At 47.6% G+C, this 21,073-nt stretch overlaps 1 long non-coding RNA gene across 1 annotated transcript; it reads left to right on the plus strand.

Annotated features, from left to right (window-relative positions):
* Positions 1-476: 476 nt before the first annotated feature.
* On the plus strand, positions 477-8,740 carry LOC116541891. Its single transcript, XR_004264998.1, has 3 exons — positions 477-576; positions 2,373-2,377; positions 8,730-8,740. It is a non-coding gene; the product is annotated as an uncharacterized LOC116541891 (long non-coding RNA).
* Positions 8,741-21,073: the final 12,333 nt, after the last annotated feature.

The raw sequence follows: 21,073 nt of genomic DNA on the forward strand, positions 1-21,073 counted from the left end.
TTGCTAATGATTAGAAATGACTGCGTTATGGTTTATGTATGTACTATACTATACTTTTTATTGTTATATTAGAGTATACTTCTACTTACTATAAAAATGTAACTGTAGGACAGTCTCCAGCAGGTCCTTCAGAAGAAGGCGTTGCTATCACAGGAGACGTCAGCTCCATGTGTGTTACAGCCCCTGAAGACCTTCCAGTGGGACAAGATGTGGAGGTGGAAGATGGCGACATTGAGAACCCTGACCCTGTGTAGACACAGGCTAATGTCGTGTTTGCGTGTTTTTTAAAATTTTGAGACGTAGTCTTGTTCTTGTTGCCCAGGCTGGAGTGCAATGGCGTGATCTCGGCCACAACCTCTGCCTCCTGAATTCAAGTGATTCTCCTGCCTCTGCCTCCCGAGTAGCTGGGATTACAGGCATGCACCACCACACCTGGCTAATTTTGTATTTGTAGTAGAGATGGGATTTCTCCATGTTGGCCAGGCTGGCCTCGAACTCCTGACCTCAGGTGATTCACCAGCCTCGGCCTCCCAAAGTGCTGGGGTTACAAGCATGAACCGCCATGCCCGGCCCTGTGTCTTATTTTTTAGCAAAAATATTTACAAAGTAAAAAAAAAAATTGAAAATAGAAAATTGTACAATAAGGATACAAGGAAAGAATATTTTTGTACAGTTGTACAGTTTGTGTTTTAAGCTCACCGTTATTACAAAGGAGTCCAAAAGTCAACAAAAATTAAGAAGGTTATAAAGTAAAAAGGTTACAGTAAGTTCAGGTTAATTTATCATTTCAGAAAGAAAATTCTATAAAGAGCCTAGCCTAAGTGTACAGTGTTCATAAAATCTACAGTGCTGCCCAGTCGTGCCTTAGACCTTCCCGTTCCCTCTCCACTCACTCACTGCTCGCCCAGAGCAACTTCCAGTCCTGCAAGCTCTATTCGTGGTAAGTGTCCTATAAAGGTATAATATTTTTTATTTTTTATGCCATTTTCTTATCATACCTTTTCTGTAATTAGGTAAGTTTAGATGCGTAAATACTTACCATTGTCTTGAAGTCTCTTACGGTGTTCAGTACAGTCACGTGCTGTACAGGTGTGAAGCCTCGAACCAATAGGTTCTACCACACAGCCCAGGTGGCCAGTAGGTTGTCCCATTGGGTTTGTGTAAGGACACTCTTTGATGTGTACACATGAAGAAAATTGCCTAATGACACATTTCTCAGAATGCAACTCTGTCATTAAGCAACTGATGTGAAATGTCAGAATAGGTCAATCCACAGAGATTGTCTGAAGATGGAGTCGGAGAAGGGTAAGCAGGAATCAGGAAGACTGCTATAGCACGGGGTTTCTTCCCCACTTCCTACCCCCTTTTTCAATAGAGACAGGGTCTTGCTCTGTCGCCCAGGCTGGAGTGTAGTGGCATGATCATGGCTCACTGCAGCCTCCAACTCTGGGGATTCTCCCACCTCAGCCTCCCAGGTGCATGCTACCACATCTAGCTAATTAAAAACATTTTTTTAGAGACAAGTTCTCACTATGTTGCCCAGGCATGCAGAGGGTTGCTTTTGGGGACATTGAAAATTCTCTACAATTAGATTGTGTTGAAGTAATTCAGTGTATCTTTGAATGAGTTTAAGTGTCAGTCAAGTATAGTTGTCTTATTCATATTAGATTTTTGGTGTGTTTGAAGACAAACATTGCGTTGGAGATCATCTGGTCGCTTTCTGAGCAGAAGGCCATGGATTGAGGGGAGCCATCCACTCTGCTGAACGCCTAAGAAGATGGGGACTGAGAGCAGAGTGCTGGTGATGGAGGAGCATTGGAGATTATTCACATGCAAAAATCCTTCCCCCTTGGAATTGTCTCCAGTTCCTTCACCTCTTGGTGTAGGTACAGAGAGCAGAGGCAAGGAGAGCTTTTTTTTTTTGAAAGAAAGAAAGAGAAAGAGAAAGGGGGAGAGAGAACAGGAGTCTTGCTCTATTGCCCAGGCTGGAATGCAATCTAAAAATAGGTATTAAAAACCTCTATTATGCCGATAATTGTGCTTAACAGCGGAGACAGGAAGGAATAAAGGAAGAAAATAACAGGCAAACAGCCAACCAATATTTCATTTAAGTCCGTGAAATGCCATGCAAGTGCTGAAGAGTGATTTACTTCCAATTATGTGGTCACTTTCAAAATAGGTGTAATATGATACTGAGAAAAATGTATGTTCTGTGGACCTGGGGTGAAGAATTCTATAAATATTCACTGTTTACGTGTTCCAGGTCTGAGTTCAAATCATAGATGTCCCTGTTAATTTTCTATCTCATTGATCCGTCGAATATGAACAATGTGGTGTCAAAGTCTCCCGCTACCATTGTGCGGGAGTCCAAGTCTCTGTATAAGTCATTAAGAACTTGTCTTATGTATCTGGGTATTCCTATATTGGGTGCATATATATTTATGATCATTGACTCCTGTTGTTGCATTGATCCTTTTACCATTATGTCATGTCCTTCTTTGTTTCTTTTAGTCTTTGTTACTATTAAAGTCTATTTTGTCAGAGACGAAAGTTACAACTCCTCTTTTTTTTTTTTTTCTCTCTGCATTTGATTGGTAAGTCTTCCACCAACCCTTTGTTTTGAGTCTTTGTGTGGCCTGCTTATGAGATGGATCTGGATACAGCGAACAGATGGGTTTTGACTTTTTATTCAATTTGTGTGTCTGTGTCTTTGATTGGGACATTTAATCCATTTAAATTTAGGATTAATATTGATATTTGTGAGTTAATATTGTTGTTTAATGCTAGCTGGCTATTTTGCCCATTAGTTGATATAGATTCTTCATTATGGAGATACTCTTTACCTTTTGGTAAATTTTTGGGATGATTGATACTGGTTGTTCCTTTCTGTGTATAGTGCTTCTTTCAGAAGCTCTTGTAAAGCAGGCCCAGTGGTGATGAAATCTTTGAGTGCTTGCTTGTTCGTGAAAAATTTTATTTTTCCTTATTTATGAAGCTTAATTTGGCTGGATATGAGATTCTGGGTTGAAAATTCTTTTCTTTGAGGATGTTGAATATTGACCCCCCACTCTCTTCTGGCTTGTAGGGTTACAGCTGAGAGATCTGCTATGAGTCTCATAGGCTTCCCTTTGTGAGTAACCTGACCTTTCTGTCTGGCTGCCCTTAGAATTTTCTCCTTTATTTCAACCCCGGTGAACCTAACGATTATGTATCTTGGGGTTGCTCTACTTGAGGAATATCTTTGTGGTGTTCTCTGTATTACCTGAAGTTGAGTATTTTCCTGCCTTAGTAGGTTAGGAAAGTTTTCCTGAATAATATCCTGAAGAATATTTTCCAGCTTGGATTCATTCTCTTCATGACATTCAGGTACACCTATCAAACGTAAATTAGGTCTTTTCACATAGTCCCATATTTCTTGGAGACTTTGCTCATTCCTTTTTACTCTTTCTTCTCTAATCTTGTCTTCTGATTTCATTTCATTAAGTTGGTCTTCGACCTCTGATATCCTTTCTGCTGCTTGATCAATTCGACTGTTAAAACCTGTGCATACTTCGTGGAGTTCTTGTATTGTATGCTTCGGTTCCATTAATTCACTTATATTCCCCTCTAGATTGTCTGTTCTCGTTAGGATTTCGTCAAACCTTTTTTCGATGTTCTTAGTTTCTTTACATTGGGCTAGAACATGTTCTTTTAACTCACAGAAGCTTCTTATTACCCACCTTCTGAAGCCTAATTCTGTTAATGGAACACACTCGTTCTCCATCAGGCCTTGTTCCCTTGTTGATGAGGGACTGTGATCCCCTGTAGAGGGAGAGGCATTCTGATTTTGGGTATTCTCAGCCTTTTTACGCTGGTTTCTTCCCATCATTGTAAATTTGTCCACCTGTCGTCTTTGTAATTACCGACTTTCAAATTAGGCCTCTGAGTGGACGTCCAACTTGTTGATTCCCAGCTCCGGAATCTGAGCAACCCACTGCTCCGGTCAAAACAGCGGCATTAAGATTCGTAGTGCTTTTCTGCCTGGGAATCTCCTGTCTGGCTTCCTTCTTGAGTCCCTTTTTCAATCAGCTGAATAGGCGACTCTGCCTTCCGGGAGCTCCAAACTTCCACCAAAAGGGGACCCAGTCCCATTTACTCTGCACCAAGAACCGCCGCTCTGGGGCGGCAGCAAAACCACCTCCTGGCCACAAGAGTCACGGTGGCGACCCGTGGGGCTCCTCCGCCAGGAATCTTCTGGTCCATGAGCAACAAACATTCATCTGAAAGTGTGGCGTCCTCTCATTCTCTGCGATTTCAGTGGGAGCTACAATCCCGAGCTCTAGTGATCAACCATCTTGGATCTCTCTCCGCAAGGAGAGCTTTGAGGAGGCAGCCGCTCATCATGGTGAGCAGCACACACGCTCTTGCTAGGACAGAAATTTGCTATCTATGTTTTGGTTCCCAATATCCTTGCCAATAAAATCTTTGTCTCTGGTACTCTTAGCTGTAACAGCATGCTGGACTAATAGGTTCAGGGAGTAGTCTGCTATGACAAATACTTGTGCACCTACTGTGTGCCAGAGTATATTCTAGGTTCTGTGGATTTGTGATCTGGTTTGATAATAAATTTTATTTTAATAAATTGTATTTTTAAAAATTGTATGTATTTAAGGTGTATATGATATTTTGATATACTTATTACACATATTCACAGTGAAGTGATTATTACAGTTAGGCAAATTACCATCATATCATCTCATAGAGTTACCTTAGATAGTACAGTTTAGATTCAACACTGACTCATCCAAAAAAAGCATGTTTTGAGCATCCAGTTATTTTCATGAATTGTGCTAGGTTCCAACTGCTGATGAAAATTCATCAGTACAACTTCAAACAGAGGAATCATGTTTTAATAAATTGTGGAGTCAAATAAACATAGGTGAATGCACCTTTTACTAGGTGTGTGACTGGGCAAAATTATTGAGAGGACGGTTTTCTCAACTGTAGACAGAGTAGAGGGAGTGGAGAAATTAATATTGTAAAATTTTATTGCCGTAACATATCTCATTTAACACCCAGCTCAATGCCAGGAATACGTACTATAGTTCCCTTCTAATTTCCAGTTCACTCCCATGGATATAAATGATGATTTTTGTAGAAAAACACCCTAGTAACCTTGTAAACTGGCTTCTTTGCTTGAAGGTGAGAAAACTTGGGCTCTGGAAATGTCTTCTCTGAGGCTGTATAACTAGGTAATGGTGAGGTCAGCCCTGAAAGCCAGGCAACCCAATTCTTAGTTCGATGCTTACCTGCACATCGTGGTAACTTATGAAATTAGTTTGTCTTATGTCTCTGTAGTTTGCATTCCCTCAAAGCGTTTAGCATCATTTTTAAACCTGGAGCGTTCACTGTAGGTGGTCAGAATATTTTTTAAAATGCCTCCCCAAACTTAGGCCAATTTAGTCTCAGGAAATCCCTACCTTTACCACTTCTCTGTCGCAAGAATTGTTCATTTATTCTTCGTTTTTTGTCTTCAGTCAGTTCTCCATCCCCAACAGATTATTTACCTAATTTTCGAAGTAACTCAGTAGCTTTACTGAAGGTTTGGTGGTTGGAATGTTTACTCAAGGGGGCAGGGTCACTTGTCAACAGAAGACCTCCTGGGCCGAGGTGGAGGGTCCCCAGGAGCAGGGGAGGCTGTGCTTGCCTTCTGCAGGGCACCAGGCACCCTGGAGGCTGTGCCCTGCCTGAGCCCCACACAAGGCTGCTCTTGGTCAAGGCCTCTGGTTCCACAGCTCCCAGGCTCTGTCCATTCCCCGCCCAAGAGTAGACCAGGGCAAGCTCCTGCCAATGGGCAGTGAAAAGGCTTCTTGCTTGAATGAGGTGGGGGAAAGAAAAGGATAAAATAGAGGATTAAAATTGCACGCAACTTAGTATCTCAATGTATTACACAGCCACCCATACATAACACGTTTAGGTATGTAATAAAACCTGAGGCCCATGGCTGGGTAACTATTGCAACGCAATACGTCCTGTTGAGTATGTGTCTTTCTTTCAGAAAACTGGAAGAGAATGAGTTTCGCTCACTGCTGCAGAGTTCAGGCCCCAGAGAAGAGCGTTTGGAGCAGAGGGAATAAAAGAGAGAACCATCGCACCCAGCTGTTGACAGAGTGGGGGGTTCTTTGCGTGACTGTGGCCGACATCTGGGGACTGCCCTGAAAGGATGAAAATCTCCTCCCAGGTGAACATCAGACGGATCCGGGGCTCTGCGAGGGCCCAAGACGACTTGCTCACACTGTTGAGACCTTGTAAGGCTGTGAAGGACTCTGGACGGCCGAGCTGCGGGGACGGCGCGCGGGGGCCGGGTGGAACCTGATGGTCCGCGTGGAACCCGATGGCCAGTGTGGAACCCGATGGCCCGCGTGGAACCCGATGGCCCTCGTGGAACCCGATGGCTCCCAGGCCCCGAGCCGCGCACCTCCGCGGACGGCTCCCCACGGCCCGGCCCGGCAGCGCGGAGCCACGAGGACGGCGTCCACGCGCGGCAGGAAGCCTCGGCTCTCGCGTCTGACCTCACGCCTGCCCTCCTCGCAGGTGGGAATGTCCGTGTCCTGCGTGGGCGGCGGAGCCGGAGCGGACCCCGGCCTCTGAGTCCTGCCCGCACCCCCTTTCAGGTGCCAGGGTTTCCCTGCCTTTGCTGCACATCAGAACCCCTGGGGCCTTTGAAATACTGCGAATGCCACGGCCCCAACCCAGCGCCGGGAAACCAGCATCTGCGGAGGGGCTGAGGGCGGACGTGGAAGGTGTAAAGTTCCCGGGTGCTCTCCGTGCTGCGGCCGCGCTCTCCCCGGCCCCCACCCGCCACCGCCTATCGCGGGAGCTGACGGTCTCTGGAGGTGTCATTTGGGGGGCTGTAGTGGGTTGAGTGGCGGCTCTCCGAAAGACACGTCCATATCCCGGAACCTGATTTGTAAAGAGGGTTTTTGAGGATTAAATTAGGTAAAGATTTTTGAGAGGAGATCATTTGAGAGGAGATCTAAGGCTGAGCCCTAGATCCAATGACACATATCTCTGTAAGAGACACGGGGGCGGGGTGCCGGGGGCGTGGAGAGGAGAAGGCCATGTGCAGAGAGGCAGGCAGAGATTCCAAGCAATGCCCAGAGCTACCCACAGCTGGGGGGGGGGGGCAGGAGGGGTTCTCTTCTAGAGCCTTCTGGGGGAGTGTGGCCCTGCTGACACCTCGATCTTGGACTTACGGCCTGCCGAGCTGTGAGAGGGTCCATTTCTGTTGTTTAGTCCACCTGGTCTATGGTCATTGGTGGTCTGTGGTCATTGGTGGTCTGTGGTCACTGGTGGTCTGGGGTCATTGGTTGTGGCGCCGGCGGAAGCTGGTAGAGACACCCTGTCAATTTGCTGTTTTCTGCTTGGTTGTATCTAGGGCTGAAAGCCATCCAGTGCAACATGATTCCTTTGGATTCACTTAAGGAAGTCACCAAAGCTAGCCTTTTCTTCTTATATTTAGAGCATCTGGAGCCGTCCCCTAAAGCAAAGCCTCCCTCTTTTCCCCTCCCTTCCAGCCTTCTCTTCTCTATCCAGACTCAACAGCACCCAACAAAAACACCCCAGAAGGCTCACATCCTAGATTTGAAAAATAATTTTGCAGGTTTTGATTTTTTCATATCATTTTTTAAAAACGAGCAAAATGTATGCCTTGCACAATGACTTGTAGGTAATTGAAATAATCTAGAAGAATAAACTTTGCCTTCACCCCCTGCTGCTTCCATCCCACTTCCTATGCCCATGGTAACTGCTGATGACCAAGACACTCTGGTGAACATCCTTCTAATCCTTTCTCTAGAAGGATGATTTCCAAGTGACGATGGACTCAGACATACAGGAAATGTAAGCTCTGACTCAGGTGGAAACAGAACTGGGCTTGTTGAAGCAGCCATGGGTGGAATGCTTGGAATCCACTGACGATTCCTCCTACAATTTCTCGAAGAAACCCACAAACTACAAGGAACAAAGACAAGTTGAAAACCACTATCTTAGCCCTCCTGGGGCTCTGGCCTTGGCAACCAAGGTTAATGCTATGGTTTGAATGTTCATGTCGTCTCCAAAATTCATGTTGAAACAATCCCCAAAGCAACAGTAGTAAGAGGTGGAGTCTTTAGGAGGTGGCCAGGCCGTGAGGGCTGCCCTCAGGGTTGGGGTTAGTGCCTTGTGACAGGGCTGCAGGGAGTTATCAAGGTCTTTTGTGCTTCTGTCTCCTGTTGTAGGAGGACCCAGCAACAAGGCACCACCTTGGAGGCAGGAACTGCTGTCACAGACACCTGCTCTGCTGGTGCCTTGATCTTGGGCTTCCAGCCTCCAGAGTGTGAGCAACACATTTCTGTTCTTTATAAATCACGGAGTGTGTGGCATTTCGTTACAGCAGCCCAAATGGATTAAGGCAGCCGGGATGAGGGCAAGGCATGTGTATGAAAACGTAAGAAGGTGCTCATTTGCAGAGCTTAGGAGCTCTTCAGGTTGGATGGTGAAGACCCAAACGTGGGCGGAGGAGGGGTCATGGCTCTCTCTCTTTGAGGCTTCCGGGTATTTCGGAAGGAAGAAACAGCTGTAATGGTTATTTCCCGCTACATACACCAGGAACTCTGCTGGAAAGCCTGCAATACCTCCCTATGTCCCCTACAGTGAAAGCCAGAGTCCCTGCTGGCCACACAGGATTCGCCCTTCACGCCACCCCAGAGACTCTTCCTCCCCAGTCACATCCCCTGTCACTATTCCCTCCACCCACCCTACTCCAGTCCCTGGCCTCCCTCCTGTCCCTCAGACACGCCAAGCTCAGCAGCCCCAGCAGCTGTGCATTCACTGTTCCATCTACCTGGAGTGCTCTTCCCCAGTATCCAGGCTCCTCCCTTCCTGCACACCTCTGCTCACATGCCCCTGATCTGAGCTTCCCCAGCCACCCTACGCAAGCGGCGCCTGCCCCACCCACCACATGCTGTCCCCTGCTCCCTTCACTTCGCCAGCACTGAGTATCACCTGACTTTCCAGCCACAGGCAGACAGACCAACTGTACCACAGCTTTTGAGAGAAATGATATAAAAACAAGTCAGCTGCTTTCTCCCACTGACTGCACTGTGGAGATGTCACTGAGTACCCGGTCTGCTCTGCCCCAGGCTTCCTTCTCCCCTCTGGCTTCCAGAAAGTTGGGGACCAAATTTGAGGGTGAACTCTAACAGCTCTGTAGGACTTTAATGCCTTTCTCTTTGGCTGTAATTTTTCAGACTTACTCACATTCCCCCACCCTCATTGATTGTGCCTGTTGTGTTATGTTATGCTGTGGAGTTTGCTCTTTTTGCAACCCAAGGAAGAGGCAGGAGAGAAGTAAGGGGCTTGTTGAGGGCTCAAATGAATACACACACATGGAGAAGGCCGCAGTCCCTGATTGCCTATATTTCTGGGACAAGCTGCCAGGACTTTTGGCCCAGCGGGCACAGTTGGAAATTTAATATTGCCTGGGACAGATTTTAAAAAGATGGTTGAGTACACGGAGTTCAGTCAAGTACTGAGGTCAAGTTTTTGCTCATGTCGTCTTACGTAAAAGATAGTATGGAAAAGAACATGTATCCATAGGCCTACAGAATTTTTGAGCTGAAAGAAACTGTTGGTACATCCAAATACTTCCTTACAGAAATGAGGAAAACTGAAGACCAAGCACATTGCCTAAGGCCCAGAACGACTTATTGGCAGAGACAATGGGATGAAAATCTTTTTCTGTCTCCTCCCAGCTCTTTCCATACCACCCACAACGCTCCGTTCTTCCCATTTTGTGTATTGAACTTTTTCATTTGAGATCCTTGGGAAGTGTGTTAAGAGGTTATGTCTGCATATGCATAATTCCCCCCCCGCCCCAGACTTTCCACATTCAATAAGCTGATGGAAGCAAAGTCCCCCTCATCGCTTTCCTCCGAGCTCACCCTGGATTTAATGCTAGGGATTAGGAGCACGCTTGTGCCAGCCTGCTCCCTGCTCGGCCTGCCTGCGCTGGAGGGCTGCTGGCGGGAGGTGGATGTCAAAACACAGAAGGCGCTTGTTGGAAACAATAGGACTCGGGAAGTGTGGGGCCGGGGATTGGCGCGTGGGGAATACCAGGTGGCAGGTGGGATCATCAGACTAGGGGGTTTTCAGGGAAAGCTGCCTGTTGGGTCCAGGAAAAGAAAAACACAGGGATTCCAGATGTTCCTGAAACATGTCTGGTTTTAGTCAATATTGTAGAAATCCTTAGCATAGGTTCTCAAAAATCCAGAACATCTGAGGAGGAGCGCAGACTGGAATCAAAAAGAAGACTCTGCTGTATGCAAATCTCAGAGGTCTCCAAGGGGTGTTAAACACAACACAATGCAACGCAACACAACCACACAACACGACATCACACAGCACAACACAACCGCACAACACCATGCAGTGTAACACAACCCAGGCTTCTCTGGCTAGTAGTGAGGGATTAGGGCCTGTCTTTAGGAGGAAAGTCCTTCTGATGAATGGGTGTATTTGGCTAGTTCTGGCTGAGCGGTTTTCAATGGCAACTTCAGCCTGGAGTGCTGCGGAGCTGAGCTGTAGTTCCTGGCGTCACAGCTGCATTAGTCCTGGTCAGCCAAGCCCAGAGCCCCACGGGGGAAGGCCTCCTTGAAGTTTGGAGCTCAGGAGCTGTCCAGAGAAAAAGCTCAGCAAAATAGACTGTCGGAAATGCAAGGAACTGTTGGGTCTGTGCGTCCCACACTCTTGCATTTTGCGGATATATTACCCCAGAAAACCGGAGCCTGTTCAGCAGCAGCTCAGCTGTGCCGGACGTGAGTGCTCCCGGATTGAATGCCCACATCAGGACGAGGCTTGGTTTTCTATATTGCAAAATAATGGCCTTTAACACATGACATATCACCGACAATGAACCCAATGGTGGACATACGGCTGCTCTTTCCAAAGCTAAGGAAAGTGATCGAATGAGTTGTGAAAATATGCCGGGGTCAGTTTTCCTATGAGACACACAGCTCTGACCTTAGAGACACTGTGATGCAATTCCCAGCTTCACCCTCGCTTTGTCTCAGAGTTGATTTAAACCCCTGCTGGGTTGTGAGATGTTCCTAACATCTTGCTTCTCTTTGTATCTGCTTCTACCAATGGGGGCCTTGCCTGGATCAAACGGTCTGAGCTGATCAGTCCAGGGCAATAAATTCCAAATGAGGGCAAACGTTTTGGCTGTCCCTTAAAACTCTTTCCAGCCATGAGGTTGTCAGTTATGATTTCTGCAAGCCTCACCCACTCCATCTGAAGCTCTCAAGTTCATTGTTGAAGGGTAGCTTCCTAGGCCCATTGGATCAGACTATCCTGGGCATGGACCCAAGAACTGGTATTTTCAACATGTGACTCTTATACATATTTAGTTTATTTAAAGCAGCTATTTACCAGAAAATGAACATGCATGTAGCTATGACCCTTGTCAAGAAACAGAACTTTATCAATGGCAGAGATCCCTTGGTGCCCAGCCTCCCCAAGGGTAACTATCATCTTGAGTTTGCGAAGTTGCTTCAATGCCTTTCCTGAGAGGGGATGTGTTAAAATTTAGTGATTCCTTTAAACATGTATCCCTCGACATCATAGTAGGGTTTTGTCTGTTTTTCTGAGTTCTATATAAATCGAGTTATGCAGCATGAAGCTTGGCATTGGGCTTTTTTTTTTTTTTTTGCTTCCTTACCATTAGGTTTGTGAAATTCATTCATGTTTCTTCCTGTAGTTGTATTACATTGTATGAATAAGCCACAGTTTATTCGTCTATTTCGTTGATGGACACTGGGCTCTCCTTTCCAGTTGGGGCTGTTGTGAATGATGCTACCCTCGACATTCCTTTCGATCACATTTCTCTTGGTCACACCTAAGAGTGAGACTGCTGGGTGAGCTTCTCTTCAACATTTGTAGAGAATGCAAACTGCTTTACGAACTGGTCACTGGAAGTACAATTTTAAGGATCTATATCTCTGCAGCCTGGTGGGTGGAGGCAACCTATCAGCTGTATACGTAATTCGTGTCATGCCCCCGTCCCCGCCCCAATTTGGAAGGTACTGGCCAGATTTGTTTTCACCTGGAGTTCTGTTGATCAATTTAATCCCCACTTTGTTGGTTATTGCTAAATCCTCCTGAATTAATATCCTCAGTGACTCTTTTTTTTTTTTTTTCCTGAGACAGGGTCTTGCTCTGTCACCCAGACTGGAGTGCAGTGGAGCAATCATAGCTCACTGCGGCCTCAAGCTCCCAGGCTCAAGCGATCCTCCTGCCTCAGCCTCCTGTGTAGGGAGAGCTAAAGGCAAGTGTCACCATGCTTGCCTAATTTTTAATTTTTTTGTCAACACAGGGTCTCCCTATGTTGCCCAGGCTGCTCACTGGGCAACACTGTCTCTTGATCTATCCAGAAAATAAAATGGATATGCATAGGAAGCCACTACGTGCCAGGCCCAGTGCGAGGTGCTGGAAACACAACAGCCAACGAGACGGGGAAGAGCTTGGCCTGTGTGACGCTCTCAGTCTGCTGGGAGACAGGCACATAAACAAGACCAAATATGTAATTATAAATGGTGAGACGCTCTGTGTAGGAAGAGAGCATGAGGGGCCGTGGGGAGAGAGATGGCACCGTTTAGATCCAAAGATGTGGTGGGAGTGGGAGAAAGCCTAGTTTGAAAAGTGACAGCTAAGCTCAGACCTGAGCGCCTCCGGTGAGGAGCTGGGCGAAGGATGTTGCTGGTAGCAAGATATTCTCTTGTTCAGCCTCCAAGGTACAGAGGAGCTGGGTACATGGGAGGAGCATGGGGGAGGTGAGGCTGGCAAGGCAGGTGGGACCTGGCGTGGGTCTGGTTGGCCGTGGGGAGGCCACAGAGTGGTGGGTGTGGTTTGCGGCACAGGGCTGAAGGATAGCTCTGGCTGCTGTGAGCAGAAGGAGTTGTACGAGGCCAAGTGAGGAAACAGGGGCCGATGAGAAGCCGCTGCAGTCCTCAGGCAGGAGACCGTGTTCAGCGGGACTGGATGCTGCCCGTAGACTTGGGAGGACAGAGATGAATTTGGGGAACGGGCATGTTGGAGCTGGAACAGACAAACCTGGCTGTGGATCAGATATGAGGCGTGGGGGAGGGACAGGTGTGAAGAGTGCTCCCAGGCTTCTGGCTTGAGTGACTGGGTGAAGGGAGCTGTCATTGACAAAGACGGGAAACCTCTTCTCTGGACGCCAGGTCCCTCTGACAGCACTTAAAGTCCACTCTTCCTCGTTCTCCAGTCGTCCAGTGTCTCTCTACAGTCAGCCTCAACATAAAAGTCACTTCCTGGTTTTTGTTAACAAACTTTCTTGTGTCCTCTTCCACTGTTATGACTTATTCACTGAGTGGCCATCTGTAGGCTTACAGTTTTAATAAGAGCATGTCGGTCATAGTTTTCATGTGTAAATTAGTGAGAGTTCTTATTACTCTATAAACCTACAGACCCAGCTAGTGGATGGCGATGTGGCTCTCAGATCAAATGCAATCGAAATGCAATTGTTTTACAATGATCTTTTGAGGAGAACAGTTGGAAACATTGAAATAGTAAGTCAAAACCTGCTAAGAATTCTGAATTCAGAAATGTAAAAGAAGTGACAGGAAATAAAAACCCACTTCAGCTATTTATTTTCACTAAGGAACTGGATTATACAATATTTTCCTTTCAAATTTTTCTTAAAAGAATTTTAACTATTCTTATTTTTTTTTTCTTGAGATAGTGTCTCACTCTTTTGCTCAACTTGGAGTGCAGTGGCGTGAACACAGGTGGCTGACTGCAGCCTCGACTTCCTGGGCTCGGGAGATCCTCCCACCTCAGCCTCTTGAGTCCCTGGGGCTACAGGCGTGCACCACCAGGGCCAGCTACGTTTTTATTTTTTGTAGAGACAAGGTGTATGTTGCCCTGGCTGGTCTTCAACTTCTGGCCTCAAATGATCCTCCTGCTTCAGCCTCCTAAATTGCTGGGGTTACAGGTGTGAGCCACTGTGCCCAGCCCATATAAACTGTTTTGATGCCATTTGGACTGGACTTATTGTATAAAAACATAAGATGTGATCCATTTCTTCAAAATATATTCCTTCGAACATGAAGATATCAGAAGTATTTTCAGCACAAAGTTTGTGAGGAAATTCCTAGCCTTTCAGATTGCTCAGTGTAATGCATTAAAACATTAGTTTTAGGTCTCCTAGCTGACCCACCAGAGTCCATTTTCATTGCCCTGGAGTCTCATGGGATCATCTGGGAGTGCTGGAGAAGAAAGCTGTGAGGTGGTGGTGTAGCTGTCCGGATGCCGCTCCATCTCCTGGAAATCATAAAGAGGCAGTCTTCCTTAGCTACAGACTACAGAATCCACCCTGCTAATTTAAGCAGTTCATACAGAATTTCAGGAAGACCAGAGAAGGAAGCTTGGATACTACATAGCCGGGAATAAGGAACCAGAAGAAACAGCAACCGCACAGTGAGATATTTCTAGCAGAAACCTCGCTGCCCCCACCGCTGACTAGCACTCACATTGCATGCTGCTGGGACCAGAAGGAGAGGGCTTTGGCCATGGCTGCCACAGAACAAACACCTTCTCCATGCTTGCCAGAAGAGCCCATTTCCCCCTCTCGTGCCACCTTCCATCCTCGTGGCTGCATCTGTTTGGTATAACCCAGAACCCCTGCCTACTCCCACAGCACAGACCACGATCAGTTCCAGCCCAAGTTCAACACGTGCCGGCTGTAAGGGAGTCCGGGAGGCATGGCTTTTCCCTTCCTGTCCGCAGAGCAGGGAAATAGACTGTGTGTGTGAATGCTGGAGGCAATGTTAGAAGTAATTTGCGTAATCTGCCACAGGCAGAGAACAAAACCACCAAAAGACATGATCTTCCCAAATCACTGTTCTGCTCCCCTCACCGATTCCGTGCAGGAGAAACATTTACCAAGTGCTTTCCTTGAGCACTTCCTCTTTCAGACCGGTGAAACTGAACATCGCTGTGAACAGAGCACACAGCAAACACCCAAGTAAAGAGAATACCTCCATGGCTTCTTCAGGAACGCTTCTGAAGTCTAGCTTGACGTCTCCCCACGTACCACAACACCGCACCAGGAACTGCATTTCGCTGAGGTAGGTGGGGAGACAGAAGGGTGTCTAATTAATCACTTCAAGTCTTTGCGGACCAGGAATATGCTTTAGTTTGTATTGCCTCATCTCATGGCTCTAGGACTGGACCAGTGGCTGGCGGGGGACGTCCCGGGTCTAACTGAGAAGGGTGTGGTCTTGCAGAAAGGAAGCCCGTGAAGACTCAAGGTCCTAAGACAGAAAGAGAGGCGTCCCTTGGCAGTCACAGTCCTGAAAGTTAAGCTCCGAGGAGGGAAGGCTCAAGAGCTGAGGACAAGGTTGATTTCACAGTGCCCAATTCGCCACCTTTTATGATATGTTTGATTTTGAAGTATGTATTTTAAAGAATGGCTTTCACACTGGGGCAAAGGTAAAGAAAGTCAACTCTCATAAAAACATTTACTAGGAACTCTGACTTTCCATGCCCCTTTTTAAAAGTCAATGAGCTTCATCCGTCATAAATGATTCTTCCCAAAACGCTCCTGGCTCTCCAGGTCGCCTCCTTTGCTCCTTTTCCTTCCTAGTTCTTGTGCCATCTGGAGTGAGAATTCACAGGTGGTGGTATGTACCACCTGCGCATCTTCACACAATCTGGACAAAACGTTCCCATGTACATACATTTTGTACCCCTCCTGTGATTCACAGTTCTTCAAAAATCAGTAGTGGAGATTTGGTGAAAAACAATAGCCACGTTCTTCCAGCCCCCAGGGGGTACATTTTTTCACCAGGCATCTCAGGTCTTTCATCTGAATCCTCCAGGAGACTTGAGTCCCAAGGAACAGAAGCGCTCGCAGGTGGGCTGTGGGGAGGCGAATCGTGAGGCCGCCGTGTCCGTGGGAAGCAGGACCTGGGCCTCCGTGGGGCTCCCTCGCTGACACAGCACAGTTCCTTGGAGCACTGGCAACTTCCCTGGAATGTTCCACTCCAGGCCCAGTGTGGCTGCTTTCTCAGCCTCTGCCTCTGTGTCCGTGTCTTCTCTTTTTATTATTAGGGGGCTCCTTTCCCTCCTGCACCCATTGGTTCCTTCTGCAGGACGCGGCTTCTCAGCTTGACTCTTCCTATATGCCGTCAGCTTGGGTTCCCACAGTGTGAGTCTCTCTTTTCTTGAGTAAAATCCCCAGCTGGGAAGTCCACTGGCCCAGCTCCTTTTGGCCACATTAGATCTAGTCCCTTGGGCAGAGGTGGGTTGGGGTCCTGTGATGATACGTGGCTGCTGGGTCTTTGAAGACAGCGCCCCGGGCTCTGGGATTCCTCAGGCTGGCGTTTCTTTGGAGGTGAATCCACAACAAACCACGGACAGAAAGGAAAACTGGGACGGTGAGCAATGATTTTCCCACATCGCCGAGCAGGAAACAAGGGGTCAGGTATAAGTCTTGCTTGTCTTATTCTTTCTCCCAAGACAGTTGGGGATGAGTTCTGTCTGGGAACCAGCCTCTCTACTTCACTGGGTTTTATTCAAGGACGAATTCACCCTCCCTGTGCTCACCCAGCCACGCTCGATGATCAGGTCTATTTCCTCCTCGGTGAGCTTCCTGGGCTGTGCCGTGCGAATTCACTGTCGAAAGGAGCTGGGGCCTGTCCCCTGCTCTACGTCACCAGCTTTCCCATTGCAGCAGACAGCTAAGGACTCTGCATGGGAAGGACCTTGAGGTCCAGGCTTGGGGAAACCTTGAGCTGCCAGTGCCTGCAGAGGGGGAGCCTGATGGAGCTCTACATCACTGAGGTTTTAGTTATCTCTCGCTTGTTGGCCGATTGTGCAACAGGCTGATTAGCTGTTGAGGGGATTTTCCCAGGGGTTTTCGGGCATGGACTTTCCTCGGTGTCTCCCAGCCCAGGAGCGCCCTTTTGCTGCCGCTAGAAAAGGCCCCCAGAGTCCGTGCATTTTTCCATTGAGGGTGCAGCTATCCAGGCCCCACGTTCAGCCCAGCAGGGAGCTCTACTATTACAGGGTGTGTGATGTGCCAGAGAATTTACTGGGTGCGAACCGTCTTCTGTCACCTTGCGGGCCTGCCTGCCCATGCTCCTATCTCCATGTCCACCTGCAGCGCCTGCGTGGCTGGGTGAGCACCACGGTTCCCCTCACCGCCAAGCTTTTGTTCCTGAGTTCCATCTGGGACACATTCTCCTTCCTCTTGCCTTCTTCACTCTTAGATGTTGCTTCCCCTGAGAAGCTTGATCCGATTGTCCTCACCCCAGGACGGGACTGGATGCCCTGCACCCCACATCCATGTGCCCTGCACCCCACATCCATACATCCTGCACCCGATGTTCATACGCCCTGCACCCCACATCCATGTGCCCTGCACCCCACATCCATGTGCTCCCAGGGCAGCCAATGCTGGGCCCGGGTGGTGTGTCCTTAGCTCTTTTTGTCTCTGACTGCTAATGTCCCTGAGCGAGGGTCCTGGAGAGGCTCTGGCTCCACTCCTCCGCAGCGCCCTCCAAGGCAGGCACAGTGACAGTTCTTAACAAATACTCTGGTGCAGAGTGACAGTTCTTAACAAATACTCTGGTGCAGAGTGTAGGGCCTTGAAATCTGACTCTGGCTAGTGGAAGGTTCTCCTGCATTCTGGATTCGGGGTGATGCTAAGCATTCTGGTGGGAATCCCTAGGGTTACTTAAGTAATAATAGCCAATATTATGAGGACAATTAGAGACTGCTCCATGAAGTGCTTAAGCACATCCCGTGTTTTTATCTCAGTTTTTTTTTTTTTTTTTTTTTTTTTTTGAGATAGGGTCCGGCTCTGTCACCCAGGCCAGAGGGCAGTGGAGTGATCTCAGCTCACTGCACACTCAACCCCCTGGGCTCAAGTGATCCTCCCACCTCCGCCTCCTGTGTAGTTGGGACTACAGGCACGTGCCACCACACCAGGCTAATTTTTGTATTATTATTATTATTTTGTAGACACGAGGTCTCACTATGCTGCCCAGGCTGGTCTCAAACTCCTAGGCTCCAGTGATCTGCCTCCTTCCCACAGTGCTGGGATTATAGGGGTGAGCCTCTGCGCCCAGCTTCAGTCAGTCTTCAATGAATGAGGCAGGTATTTTTAATTCCATTAAAGAGGTGACGTGAATGGCCCAGACCATACAGCGTGGCCGTGGCTGATGCAGAGTTGGAAACTGGACTCTTTGGTCCCAAACTCACACTGGTGACCTCTCTGCCTGTGGTGACACCTGCTGCCTGCAAGTCCCTGGGGCTCCTCAGCTCTGCAGTGGGTTAAGGGCCCACGGCACACTGAAGATGTTTTGTAAGCCTCTTTGGTGTTTTATAAGTTGCTTTGTGTTCTACTAGTAATCTTGCAAGTGTCTTCAGCCTAAAAACAGCCACCAAACCCAGGGTGTCTGGCCAATGGAGGCATGCATTTAAACAAATTATACTTCTTTTTTTTTTGAGACAGGTTCTTGCTGAAGTGCAATGGCACAATCTTGGCTCACTGCAGCCTCTGCCTCCTGGGTTCCAGCGATTCTCCTGTCTCAGCCTCTTAGGTAGCTGGGATTACAGGTGCCCACCACCATGCCCTGCTAATTTTTGTATTTTTAGTAGAGATGGAGTTTCACCATGTTGGCCAGGCTGGTATCAAACTCCTGACCTCAAGTGATCTACCCACCTCGGCCTCCCAAAGTGCTGAAATTATAGGTGTGAGTCGCTGTGCCCGGCCTTTTAAACAAATTACATTTCTTATTCATGGGTATGAATCCAAGTTCCTTCCCACCTTTCTGGTTTTTGTTTGTTTTGTTTTTTAGCATATGTGCTGCCAAAGCCAGCACGTCCCTGTCTGTTTTTTTCTGTTGCTTTTTAAAGTTATACAATTAATACCCAAATGTATTTTCCATTCTCAGAGACTGAAACAAATTGGAAGCATACAGAGTGGAACGGGAAAGCCTCTTTGTGGCTGGCTTCTCTCTGAAGGACATTCTTTCCTTCCAGGGGATGGACAACATCCTCAGGTTTGGAGTGGATCCTTGAGTCTTTCTTCTCTGCGTTCACACATGTGTTTATAGCCATGGAATAACGTTCTCTTTCACGTAAATGACATGCTCTGTGCATGGTTTTGGGATGCAATCTTTCTCCCCACTGGACCCGACATCATAGCGATCATTTCCAGGGCCAAATCACAGATCAGCCTCATCCTACTTAAGAGCTTTCTAGTATATACCGCCCTTTAATACTTTCCTTAATCATGGGAATGTGGGTCATCCTCAGAAAAATTACACATCGCAGTTTAATTTTAAAAAATTACTAATTGCTTTAAAAAATGCCGCAAACGATAAGAGCGTTCATTTAGTGCTGAGGCTTACACTCCTTTTCACACTCACAGAATCGGTGCCGATCACACTTTCTAGAATATGGAATGCCTCCACTTTGTTTTGGTAAAATTAGTGCCTCACAGTGTCTGCCCACCTCCTGGTCCCCCCGCCTCAGAGGGGGCCCGTCCATTGTGCTCTTGGCAGTAGCACAGGATGCTGTTGCACTTGGCTACCCAGTTGCATCCTGGCCTCTGCAATCAGGCCCGGTGCTAGCTAAGCCCTTGTTTGCTGATACTGACCACAGATCAGCACAGTAGGCTCGCTACCTGGGAAGTCAATGCTCACAGGTGTGTTTGTGCATTTGTGTGCTGTGTGTGTAGCATCTATGGTGTGTACAGGGTGTGGGTGTGTAGTGTGTATGTATGGGGTATGTAATGTGTGTGTACGGTATGGGTGTGTGACGTGTGTGTGTGGTGTGTTTGTGTGGTGTGTGTGGGGTGTTGGGTGGTGTGTGTGTAATGTGTGTAGTGTGTATGTGTCGGGTGTGCAATGTGTATGCATGGTATGTTGTGTACGTGTGGTATATGTGCTGTGTATAGGGTGGTGGGTGGTGTGTGTGTGGTGTGTGTGTGCTGTGTATGTGTGGTGTATGTGTATGTGTGGTATACATGGTATGCGTATGGTGTGGGATAGTGTGTGGTGTATATGTGTGGTTTCGTGTGTGGTGGTATGTGCATAAGTGTGATATATGAGGCGTGTGTGGGGGTTGGGTGGTGTGTGTCTAATGTGTGTAGTATGTGTGGTCTATGAGGTGTGGTGGGGGCATGTGGTGGTGTGTGTTGTGTGTTGTGTGTCTGTTGTGTGGTGTGTGTATGTGTAGTGAGTGCAGGGTATGTGGTGTGTAGTATGTATGGTCTATGTGATGTGTGTGTGTTGCATGTGCAGTGTGTGTGGTGTGTGATGTGTGTAGTATGTGTGGTCTATGAGGTGTGGTGGGGGCATGTGGTGGTGTGTGTTGTGTGGTGTGTGTCTGTTGTGTGATGTGTGTATGTACAGTGAGTGCAGGGTGTGTGGAGTGTAGTATGTGTGCTCTATGTGGTGTTGGGGGGCATGTGGTGCTGTGTGGTGTCTGTTGTGTTGGGTGTGTGTGGTATGGTGTGGGGTGTGTGTGGACATCACTGCTCCTGGCACTGGCCCTCTCTGGGAATGGGGAGGTCACCCCGGGAGTGTGATGGTGAGAGGCATTCCTCCTGGACTCACTGAGTCTCCCCACTCCTGGAGCAGTGGTTGTGAGTTGAGCGTGCACAGCGAGTGGAGTGAACGCAGTTTCCCCTCGGTGCAGAGCATTGCAGCAAGGACGGGGAGCACCCAGCCACTCAGCACAGCACTCTCCTTGCGGGGAGAGTGTCCCTCACATTTTCAGGTATTGCTTTTCCCCTTCTTTAAAAACATGTTAAAATCACATAAATAATTCACCTGATTGTTTTAGGAAGACTGTAGAAACCCCTACTATAGAAAGTGAAAATCCCTGCTGTTGCTTTCAGAGATGAGCATGTTGTTCTTAGATCTGACTTTCATTTTTCTCAGATAATAATGTTTGGAAATAGCTCATCAATATACATTACCAATTGATTTTACCTGACACTCCCCCCTGCTAAAATGGC

The sequence above is a fragment of the Sapajus apella genome, unplaced genomic scaffold (assembly GCF_009761245.1).
Source record: "Sapajus apella isolate SASKATOON/1434 unplaced genomic scaffold, GSC_monkey_1.0 scaffold158, whole genome shotgun sequence".
NCBI classification, from domain to species: Eukaryota; Metazoa; Chordata; class Mammalia; order Primates; family Cebidae; genus Sapajus; species Sapajus apella.